This window comes from Pongo pygmaeus, chromosome 16 (genome assembly GCF_028885625.2).
Source record: "Pongo pygmaeus isolate AG05252 chromosome 16, NHGRI_mPonPyg2-v2.0_pri, whole genome shotgun sequence".
NCBI classification, from domain to species: Eukaryota; Metazoa; Chordata; class Mammalia; order Primates; family Hominidae; genus Pongo; species Pongo pygmaeus.
The window spans coordinates 26,218,555-26,230,776 of record NC_072389.2 but is presented as its reverse complement, the minus strand read 5'-3'; the positions used below and the strand labels follow the sequence as shown (position 1 = coordinate 26,230,776).

General features: G+C 41.6%; 2 pseudogenes; both read left to right on the top strand.

Annotated features, from left to right (window-relative positions):
• LOC129028691 (uncharacterized) overlaps positions 1-8,645 on the top strand; it is a 40,309-nt pseudogene extending 31,664 nt beyond the window's left edge.
• Positions 8,646-11,837: 3,192 nt separating this feature from the next.
• Positions 11,838-12,222, top strand: part of LOC134738395 (putative HERC2-like protein 3) — a 50,461-nt pseudogene continuing 50,076 nt past the window's right edge.

Below are 12,222 nucleotides of genomic sequence, written 5' to 3'. Positions count from 1 at the left end.
AACACTTTTTGGAAGCCTTTGGCCTGCAAGGAAATGCCATTGAACGATGTTATTTAGCATTGTAATTTTGAATGCTCAATAATACTATCATTAGGTTGTTCATAACAGTGGCTGTGTTTCAGAGTCCCCATTGAGGTTTAAAAGAAATGGGTGCTTGTATACACCCTAAACTTGTTGAATCTGAAAAGATCCTTGGTTGAGAACCATTGTTGAAGTTTGTTGGTCCCCCTACTTGAGAGTCATCAATGTGGATAAAGCTACCAGTTTAGAAAGTATTTATTCTAAGTTGAAATAGCTCAGTTGGGAGAGCGTTAGACTGAAGAAAGTATTTCTTCTTCTTTTTTTTTTTTTTTTTGAGATGGAGTCTTGCTCTGTCACCCAGGCTGGAGTGCAGTGGCACGATTTCGGCTCACTTCAAGTTCCGCCTCCCAGGTTCACGCCATTCTCCTGCCTCAGCCTCCTGAGTAGCTGGAACTACAGGCGCCCGCCACCACGCCCGGCTAATTTTTTGTGTATTTTAGTAGAGATGGGGTTTCACTGTATTAGCCAGGATGGTCTCGATCTCCTGACCTCGTGATCCACCCGCCTCAGCCTCCCAAAGTGCTGGGATTACAGGCATGATCCACCGCACCCAGCAAGTATTTCTTCTTCTTTTGTGGAATGAATTGGAATGGTGTCCACTTGAAAATACATGGGGACCAGGTGCGGTGGATCATGCCTGTAATTCTAGCACTTTGGGAAGGCTGAGGTGGGCAGATCATTTGAGGTTGGGAGTTTGAGACAAGCCTGGCCAACATGGTGAAACCCCATCTCTACTACAAAATACAAAAATTAGCCAGGCATAGTGGTGGGCGCCTGTAATCCCAGCTACTTGGGAGGGCAAGGCAGGAGAATTGCTTGAAGCCAGGAGGTGGAGGTTGCAGTGAGCAGAGATTGTGCTACTGCACTCCAGGCTGGGCGACAGAGTGACACTCCATCTCAAAAAAACAAAAACAAAAAACACAAAACAAACCATGGGAAAAAGTATTAGTCTCCCTTTTCAGTTTCAGTGTCAAGCAGAGTTACCCGTGTTTTTTTTTAATTTATTTTTTATATTTGTTTGAAAACATTCATACACACACACACAATAACTGACGTGTACAGTGAGTGGCTGCAGACCCACCTCCATGTTCTGCCACTGTATTTGGCTCCACATCCTGCTGTCTGTCCATCTACTGTTTGTCTCACCTAGCTCCTTAGACACTCATGTATGTAATTGATTCTAGTTCAACTTTGTTTTTGACTTTCAGGTAAAATTTATATATAATGAAACGCATCTATTTTGAGTTTACCATTTCACAAGTTTTGACAAATGTAACCTGTGTAACCCACATCTTTATCATGACTCTTGCTCAGAAAGTTCTCTGGTGTCCTGCCCCTTCTTCCCAGAGGCAATAGCTGGCCTGATGTTTCTCCAGCACTGACAAATTGTGCCTGTTCTAGAACTCCATAAATGGAATCATGTAGTCAGGTTCTTCTGTGTCTGGCTTCTTTCACTCTGCGTAGTGCTTTTGATTTTCATCTTTTTTTTTTTAAACAACATATTGGGTTTATATTTAATATAGCACTTCTCATCAGGAGGTGTTACTCAGTTAATATAAAGTTTTTTTTTTAACATTAAATCTCTTTTCTATGTCAATGTCTGTAGTGTTTTTTTTTCCCTTTAACATTAAGTCTTTTCTCCATTTCAGTGTTAGATACACTGAATACATTTTTCTAAATGATTTTTTTTCTTCCCAGAGATAAATGTTTCCCTTTTTGGCTGACTATTGGATATCTAAATACAGTATTAACTTGGGAGATGACAAAAGTCTAATAAAATACAGAGAACAGACTCAGTGATTTAGGAGGCGGTGATTACAACTGAACAGTGGTGATTTCCTAGGATTCTGGGCAAAATCCATTTATGTACCAATTTGTTCCCATTTCATGGAAACAACTCAGAAAGTAAAACTCTCCTACTTACTAATTCTTGGAAACTTTCAGACACCAAAGCTTACATTTAGTTTCAGTAGCACAAAGGTTTTCGGAGTGAGGTTTCATTCATTAGGCCCTTCAAAGTCACATCTGTTCAGTTTTTTCTTTTGTGCGTATACCCGCAAGCAAGTACAAATGCCTGTAATACTGAGAACCACACCTTTTAACGAGAGAGCAGTTGCATCACTGGCTTCCACTGCCTTGATAACAAGCAGCACCAAAAGCAGTGACATGAGGACTAAGGACAGTTGTGTTGAAACTGAGGTCATGATGTTGGGATCTTGAGGGCTGAATGTTCCAAATAAATGGTATATATATAGAGAATTCTCTCTGACTTGAAATTTTCCCTTTCTGGACCTGTGGATGCTGAGGCTAAGAGTGTCCATATGACAGTGTCTTCCAAGACAGGAATCAGCAACCTTTTTTTTTTTTTATTGTATCAGTAATTCATTCTGTATATTTTTAAAAGTTTTAACCTCTTCTTCCTAGCCCTCCAGTATTTGTTTATAAATTAAAACATTTCCCAAAGTGTTTTCTGTGAAACAATAGTTCTAAAAGGTGCTCTAAGAAAAAAAGCTAAGTACATGGCAAAATCCAAAGTATATGTTTTATTCATTATATTTGATGAATTTTTTTGTTTTTTCCTCTTCAGAGGGAGTCTTGCTCTGTCGCTCAGGCTGGAGTGCAGTGGCATGATTTTGGCTCACTGCAACCACTGCCTCCTGGGTTCAAGCAGTTCTCTGCCTCAGCCTCCTGAGTAGCTAGGATTATAGGCACCCTCCACCATGCCCAGCTAATTGTTGTATTTTTAATAAAGACAGAGTTTCACCATCTTGGTCAGGCTGGTCTTGAACTCCTGACCTCATGATCTGCCCACCTTGGCCTCCCAAAGCGCTGGGATTACAGGCATGAGCCACCATGGATGGCTCACATTTCATGAATTTTTTTGTCCTTTGTTCTTTTAAAAATCATGGTTAGAAAGCAGAGCATAATTGTTCTTTATGTAGATCCCAACTGGTTCGGGGTGTTAGGGAGATGTTTTGACATTCAATAAATGTTTTTGTTTTCCATTATTAAGACTATGAATATTTTATCTTATTTTCTGAGACAGGGTCTCAGAATTTGTCAAATGTGTAAAATTTATAGCCAGATGTAGGGTAGGGGTGGCCTACTTTCTCTAAAGGGCCAGATAGTAAATATTTTAAGGCCTCAATGGACCCTATGGTCTCTGTCATAGCCATGGGACCTTGCAGCTGTAGTGCCAAAGTAGCCACAGACAATACTGCGTCAGCGGGCAGGGGACGTTCATTCTGTAAAGTTTATTTATGGACACAAAAGATGAAGTCCTCAGAATGTTTGCAAGTCACAAAACACTGTTTTCCTTTTGATTGTTTTTCAATTATTAAAAAATATAAAATACGGTGGCCGGGCATGGTGGCTCACACCTGTAATCCCAGCACTTTTAGAGGCCGAGGCAGGTGGATCACCTGAGGTCAGGAGTTCGAGACCAGCCTGGCCAACATGGTGAAACCCCATCTCTACTAAAAACAAAAAATTAGCCGGGCATGGTGATGCATGCCTGTAATCGCAGCTCCTCGGAGGCTGAGGCACGAGAATCACTTGAACCTGGGAGAATCGCTTGAACCTGGGAGGCAGAGGTTGTGGTGAGCCAAGACTCTGTCTCAAAACAACAACAAAAGTAAAATACTTTCTCTGCTTTCAGACCATACACAAAGAGGCTGTGGGCTGGGTTTGGCCAGTGGGCTGTGGTTAGTGACCACACACACACACATAGGGCAGAGTGTGGCATTTAGAGCCAGCACCTGTGTTCTCACCTGAGCTGTGTTCCTGGCTGGGTTCTACTCTGTATTCTGTGACATGAGGTGTCTACCTTGGTAAACTGGACGCTGTTTTAGCTTGCATTCCCACTGGCAATCTGTCACGTTTCTGTTGCTCTGTGTCTTTGTTAGCACTTGATGTTATCAGTGTTTTTCAATTGAGCCATTCTAACAAGTCTAGTGGGATCTCATTGCGGTTTTAATTGCACTTCCGTAATGGCTAAGGATGCTGAATATCATGTTCTTTTTTGCCACTCTTGTATCCTCTGTGAAGTTCCTGTTCAGATCTTTTGCACAGAAAAAGCTGTATCATGGAACCAGTAAAATAACCAAGGAGAGGTTGATTAAAGTTCTGTTTATAACCCTAGAAGATTCCTGCCCTAGGGATATGGGATGGCTGAACATAGGACACCGACATTGCACAGATGAAATAGCGGTTTATTAGTCACACATGCTCACAGCCCTGTGGGTGGGGGACACCGCATGCCACATGGGGGCTGCACTTGGGAACAGAGTGAACCACCAGGGGCTGTGGGAGACATATTTTGTAGTAACAGGAGGGTGAGGTGACCTTGCTTCCCATGGGAAGATGTGATTGGCTTGTTTGAATATCTCTGGGCCAGCAGGGATGAGCAGGCTGGGGTCGGGTCTCCATGATAAGGAGGTTGTTTGGCTTTGGGATCTTGTACCTGAGAGCAGAGCTCCAGGGAGACCTTGTGGTTAGGCTATTGAGGCCTTCTTGATTTTACCGATCTCAAGGCAGCACATAATATTTGGTCTTAATTTCAGGCCACAGAAGACATTCTTCTATATCTACTTTCTGTGGCACTTTTCAAAAGGTTTTGTCCTTAGTGTTTAGCAGCTGATCATGATGTGCCTCGTCATGGCTTCCTTTAGGATATCTTGTGTGGGCTTTGCACAGATTCTTCAATCTGCCTAGGTTTATGTCATTTGCCGAACCTAGGAAGTTTTCAGCCATTAGTTCTTTGGATATTTTTTTCAGCATTCACCTTTTCTCTGCTGTTATTAACGTGTGGGGTCTGTGCTAATTCTAGGTAGTTAGTTTCAAAATTGAATTGCACTGTGGGACACACAGCTGGGTGTCGCAGAGAACTGGAGAATTGCTTGGTGCAAAATTCCATACATTTGGTGTCAGAAATGTTGTAAACAGAGGAACTGTTTCCTTAGAGATTTTTAGATACTCATTATTTGTAATCTGGATGGGATATCATGTTTTTCACTGACTGAGATACATTTTTCTAATTATGTTGTTTAGATGTTTAGTCACAGCCTTCTGTGATGGAAGGTGTTTAGACTTCAAGGTTCAGGTTATTTCTCTCTTCTCTTCGCTTACTATGTAAGGAGTTTTATGACAGTTGTTTTTGACTGAAACTTTACATTCAGTGGCCTAAAGTCATTTTTCTCAGCTTTTCCTTTTTGTCCCAGTGCTCTTGAATTATGCTATCAGTGACAGTGCCCCTGCATAGCAGTGCTTCCCGGTTGGCAGTGGAGTAGGGCCTTGTAAAGAGTTAAAAGATTTTTGAATTGTACTCCTTTTCTACACCCTCCATTTTCCCATGGGTACGCAAGCACTGGGACTCACTGGATAAAAGCAATTGGTGTGAAATTGAAGTAGGTAAATATCAAAAACTAAGTTTCTCAGTTGTGAAATCTACTAGGAAGTTAATGAAATATCATTTTGGAAGACACACTTTAAATAATTTGATATATTGGTTTCTTTTTTTTTTTTTTTCCAGATGGAGTCTTGCTCTGTTTCCCAGGCTGGAGTGCAGTGGTGCCATCTCAGCTCACTGCAAGCTCTGCCTCCCAGGTTCACGCCATGGTCCTGCCTCAGCCTCCCGTGTAGCTGGAACTATAGGCGTCCACCATCATACCTGGCCATTTTTTTGTACTTTTAGTAGAGACAGGGTTTCATCGTGTTAACCAACATGGTCTCCATCTTCTGACCTCGTGATCCACCCACCTCGGCCTCTTAGAGTGCTGGGATCACAGGCGTAAGCCACCACTCCTGGCCGATATATTGGTTTGTTTATGAAAATTATGCTGGATCTGTTACAGGTATGATTGATGTATTTTATTTTTAAGTTGTCAAACATTCAGTTAATGATGTGTGTTGTAACTTTTCGGGGAGGGACATTTGCAGAGACTAATGGTATGGCATTCTGAAAAGCGATTACAGATTAAAAAAATTTTAATTCTGCAGATGATAGTGTCGAATCAAGTGGAACAAAGAAAGAAGATCTGGATGACAAAGAGAAAAAAGATGAAACTCCTGCACCTGTATATAGGGCCAAGTCAATTCTGGAGAGCTGGGTATGGAGTAAGCAACCAGGTAATCTTTGATCAGAGATAGAAATTAGTATAGACATTTTGCCTCCAGATCCTCAGGTGGTTTTAGAAATTGGTTCTCTAATTCTGTAGGAGGAGGTTGATACTGGTATAGTCTTACGCATCATTGAAACTGGAAAAGATAGCTATTCTTCTGCTTATGTTTTGGATAATGAGATAAATTATTTCATGCTTCACACACTTGGAGTATGTCATCTACTGTAATATAGTATCTGAATGAACACTTTAAATAAAATACATTTCTGTAAGTTAATTGTATACTTTAAAAATCTCTGAAAAATTTGAGTAGCAAGTCTCAGAAACTTGATTCTAAATATTAAAAATATATCCTTCCTTGGGAGGGAGCGTGTAGTAAACATGTTAAGTGTGATTGTAAGCATACTGTCTTTCTGGAGGTCGCTTTGTTCCTGCATCCACTGCTTTCATTTCAGGGATGTTCATGGAACACCAGGCACGAAAGGGCCAGAAGCATCCCCCTGCAGGACCAGCACTTGGCCCTGGCCATCCTGCTGGAGCTGGCTGTGCAGAGAGGCACGTTGAGGTGAGGGCTGCCACAGACTGGAAATGCTTTGGGGAAGCACCTCTGTGTCCAAATACCTGTTGCGTTGTGTGCATTTCACTAAATCGTGTGTGACTGCAGCAGATGTGGTGCTCTGTAACCAGAGAACCATGTCCCAGAGCTCGCTCTCTCTTTACCTTTTCTTCTCTTCCTCTTTTATGCTCAGTTTTCTAGCCTGGGAACTGTTCTTTTTTTTTTCTTTCAGTTTTTCTCATTTAATTATTTTTATTCCATGAATTTAAGATCCTAGAAGTTCCATGTAAACGTGCTCTTTGAGCTTCTTAACTGGTCTTTCCTATCAGCAGAAGGCAATGTCTTATGCTAAAGTCTCGGTGTCAATTCAGTGATTTAATTACCACGGCTTTACTTTCATTTCCTTTAATATCCCAAGTATTGCTTCACTTCTATCTAGCTGTTTGCTTTTATTTTTGATCAACCATGAAGAAAAGAAGTTAATCTGTTTTTACAAGGAATAAATATGTTTTCTCCTTTAGCCAAATGTTGTCTGCCATCCTGTTGTTGCTTCAGCTGTGGGACAGCGGGGCACAGGAGACTGACAATGAGCGTTCTGCCCAGGGCACCAGTGCCCCACTTTTGCCCTTGCTGCAAAGGTTCCAGAGCATCATTTGCAGGAAGGATATGCCTCACTCCAACGGCGACATGTACGTGAGTGTCATGATGGAACTTTGTGTGTAGGTGGCACTTGAGTCTACTTATTTTTCACGCAAGACCAGCGTGTGTGTCCGCGGCAGTGTTTTTCTCTGGCATGTGTGTGTTTGGTGGTAACAGCAGCGAGTCAGATTAGACAGGTATAGGAGGTCACTTGTTTGTGGAGAAGACTCGGATCAGTGAGCACCGACTTCCTTGTCAGCACAGAACCAAGCTTGAAACACGCACTTTTAAATCAATACCAGAAAAGAATGACGAAAAGAGCGGCCTGCTTTGTTGGTCCTTCCTATGTACTGGGCTCTGTGAAGGGCATATCACTTGAGCTGTCACTCTGTTTAGTACCAGCTCCCCCCTTAACAGGTGTGGATGCCGAGCTGGGGGAGGAGCAGGCGTGTGGGGCCCTGGGCCTAAACCTCCAGGACTGCTGGTCTTTACAGGTCAAGTACAAGTTGGATTTTGCATCTTTTTGGGAAAGTCTTAGGCATTTCAATATCATGCTTTGGTTTAATTTTTCTATTATTTGGCAGTCTTTAAGCTAATGATAATAGGACTCTTCTGCCTTTAGAAGAATTAGAACTATGATTTAATTTGCAAATGAAAGTCGGCGTTCTCCAGAGTGGGCAATGTTTAGATTAAAATAAAGGTTTTGGTTTTAGATTTCAAGGCCAGCTTGATATGCTGTGCTGGGTTCCCACAGAGGTGCTTCTGCCTTTCTCCAGGGCTCCTAGGCCTGTAGGGTGGTTTGCTCATGTTAGTAATCTGTGTGGATTCAACTTACCTGTGGTATCATAAATGTATACACGCACAGTCAATGTTGTGTACATGTATACCGCAAATTTAGACATTTACACAGTTTATGTGCTGCACAAATACATAGCTGTATAGTATAACTGTATCATCAGCATTGTCATTTGATGGGTCAAATGAGTCAATACCAACATATAAAGAGTGGGTAAAGGCTAACTGTGTTACTTTAATTTTTCCCACCATTTCTGAATGTTTGTTTACTTTTCCTTTCTAGCTTTTGTCTGGCCCTCTGAGCCCCAGTGAGAGTTTCCTGAGGTACCTCACCCTTCCACAAGACAACGAGCTTGCCATTGATCTGCAACAAATGGCGGTTTTTGTCACGGCCCTTTTAGACCGTCTGGCTACACCCTGTAGATGCCTTTGCCGTATAGCTCTCCAACATCTCATAAGGTGTGTGTGCAAGAACCCTGTTCTCCATGTGTTTTGTAGCTAGTACCACTTGTAGGTTCTCATCCTGGGCCTGTGTGGAGACTTGCTTTTTCTGATATTGGTAGGGGGAGCTGGCCTGTGGTTTTTAAACATGTTTGCAGTTGAAGGTGTTATCCGTGTTGAGAGTGAATGATGAGCAAGCTGAGGCACACAGGCCTGGGGACCCAACCTGGGGGCCCAGGTTCCAGGTTCAGGTGGCACAGTCCCAAAGAGCTCCCCTTTATCCACAGTCCCAGGCCCTCCCACCTTCTGCAGGGGGTTCCACAGCCTTCTTTATACTCTGAACGTGGGCTGTGTTAGTATGTAATGCTGGTTATAGCAGTGACAGTATAATTATATATTATATCTGTTATGTAATAGTAATGGTAATAGTAGTGATTTGCATGTGTGGAGCACCTGTAGGGTGCAGGCCTGCTGAGGACCTCATGCACGCTGTTGTATCTCATTATGTCAATGAGAAAACTGCTTTTGCTAATGGTAGTGAACTTTGTCAGTGTAGAACAGTAATCCTAGTTTTGAATGCAGATTTTGCTAACATTTTATTTCTAGTATGAAGAGCATTTATTTTGTTTTACAGTCATTAAAAAAAAAAGGAATACAGTCACATGGTTTAAAAATCAAACCTAGGCAGAGACACACTGTCGCTTCCCCGCCCACGCCTTCCACCCATTTCCCACCTGCTGCCTCTGACTTTTCAGTCTCCTCTGTAACCTCCTTGATCTCTGGAATGAGTACGCTAGTGGTAGCATGTTGCATTACTTCTGTTGCTTGTTTTTTTTTTACTAACCATATATACTGGAGTATTTTATCAGAGTGTCGCTCTTTGTGTTTATAAAGCAGCTTAGTCTTCAGTGTGTGGATGTGTCTTTTATGTATCTTTCTTTAGTGAGTCTCTTATTGGTGGACACTTGGGCTTATTGCCACAGTGTTGCTATACAAATAGTGCTGAGGGTCGGGTGTGGTGGCTCATGCCTGTAATCCCAGCACTTTGGGAGGCCAAGGTGGGTGGATCACCTGAGGTTGGGAGTTTGAGATCAGCCGGGCCAACTTGGAGAAACCCCGTCTCTACTAAAAAATACAAAAGTTAGCGGGTCATGGTGGCACATGCCTGTAATCCCAGCTACTCAGGAGGGTGAGGCAGGAGAATCGCTTGAACCTGGGAGGCAGAGGTTGCAGTGAGCCGAGATCGTGCCACTGCACTCCAGGCTGGGCAACAAGAGTGAAACTCAAACAACAACAACAACAACAATAACAAAAAACACAAATAGTTCTGCAAGGCCTGACCTGGAACATGTGTCCTCCATGTGTGCACGCATGTGTGCCTGTGCACATGCACAGGTGGGGATGCATCTAGTGTGGGCTGGTTGTCACCAGATTGCTCCTGTACGTCTTGATTTCTCTCACCACCAATAGGGCTGCTGGCCTCCCAGCCTTGTGTGTGGGCTTTTGGGATTTTGCCTGCTAAGGCAGAAAGTGGTGACTTCGATATAGTTTGAGCGTTTTAAAATATATTAGTATTTAAGGGCCATTTATACTACTTTTTAGTGGGCTCTGTTGAAATGCAATGGAAATGGAAAAATAGCCTGTTCAGTTGCTTCATCATATCTGTTAAATGAGGTAATACGGCGTGGTACGAGATGGGGTTTCACTGTGTTAGCCAGGATGGTCTCGATCTCCTGACTTCGTGATCTGCCCGCCTCGGCCTCCCAAAGTGCTGGGATTACAGGTGTGAGCCACCGCACCTGCCTGACTGGATTATTTTAAAGCATAACTCTGTCTTTAAAATATTTTAAGGCATTTTACCTCTTAATGATAAGGATTTAAAAAAAAAAACCCTACAATATCATTATCCTGTTTTATAAGATTAACAGTGATTCCTTAATCTAACATGCAGTCCATGTTACATTTTCCTGGACTATCTCAAAAATGCCTTTTTTAGGTGGTAATTTTGAATTACGACCTGAGCACGTTCTCTGTGTTGGCATTGCTTGACATATGCTTCTAGTCTCTTTCTCCAAACAGCATGGCTCCAGGCCCTCCTCTCCCTGTCTCTGATCATACCGTTTTCTTTTTCAAAGAAGCAGGTTGGTTATTTTGGAGAACTTCACATTTTCTGAATTTGGTTGATTGCTTTCTCTTATTCTAGACCAACATGTTCTTCTGTTAGTTCCATTAATCTGCTGGTTAGATCTAGAGGTTTGGTTGGATTTGAATTCAGGCTCATTAGGGTGGTGTTATGTCTGGAGTCATGCTGCGTGCTTTCTGTTGGCTCAGGAGGCCTGTAGTGCTTGGTGGCTCCCGCTTTAGTTCTGTGAAGCTAGACCAGGGAATTCATGTGTTGCGTGTCCCCTATAAAATCCCCACCAACCTTGCCCTCTGCTGTCTGGTTAGCAGGAGGTACAATCTGTACAGGAAGGACATAGTCTAAGCTTGACTTCTTGAACTGCCACCTCCCTTTAACTATTTTTCGTAATATTGAGTTGGTATCCTAGCACTTGCATAGGTGACCACCACTCAGGTTTTCTTTTTTTGAGTATTTTTATGAACTAATAGACTTTTATTGATTTGGTGTTTCTTTTCTTTTTTAGCTTTTTCCCTCTAATATACACATTTAAAGGCATAAATGCCTTCAAGCATGCATTTAGTTGTATGTCACCAATTTTGATCTGCAGTATTTTGATTATTAATTGAACACATTTTCTAATTTTCATAGTCATTTTTTCTTAGAATTTTGGGTTACTTATGAGTGTATTTTATAATTTTCAAATATGTGGATGAATATTTTTATTTTCTGTATATACAGTCATTTTTATTTTATTTTGAATGAATTTTTGAAAACCTATTTCTAATTTAACTGCATTGTAGTCAGCACACATGCTCTGTAACTTTATTTCTTTGAAATCTGTTGAGATTTGCTCTGTGGCCTGGCATGGCCCGATTTGATACTCATGCTGCCTAGATTTTTTTTTAAAGCATTCTATATTTAATAGAATTTGTATGTGTGGTATTAGTTTCAGAGCTAGATATGTATTTCTCCCATTGTGATTGTGGATTTTTTTATTTCTGCTGTAGTTCTTTCACACAGTTCTTTTCATTTTACCTATTGATTGATCGATGGACTGATTCTGGTTTCTGTATATACAGAGTCATTTTTTACAGGTCAGAACTGTAGAAATAATGAGGGAGTGACACTTATACGCAAAGCTGATTTGGAGAACCATAATAAAGATGGAGGCTTCTGGACTGTGATTGACGGGAAAGTGTATGATATAAAGGACTTCCAGACACAGTCGTTAACAGGAAATAGTATTCTTGGTAAGATTACACTTCTTATTTCCTGGTTAAAAGTTACAGCCTGTATCATTCTAAGCAGAGTATTTGGCTTATAAATGATTTCTTTAGTTTTGTGCCAGCCCCTGCATACTTTAATGTATCGGTGGCTTTGGTGTCTGTCTTATCAACAAATTGAGCACATTTGAAGAATTTCCTTTCATTATGCATTTTTGTTTTAATACTTGGAACTCATTTCAAGTT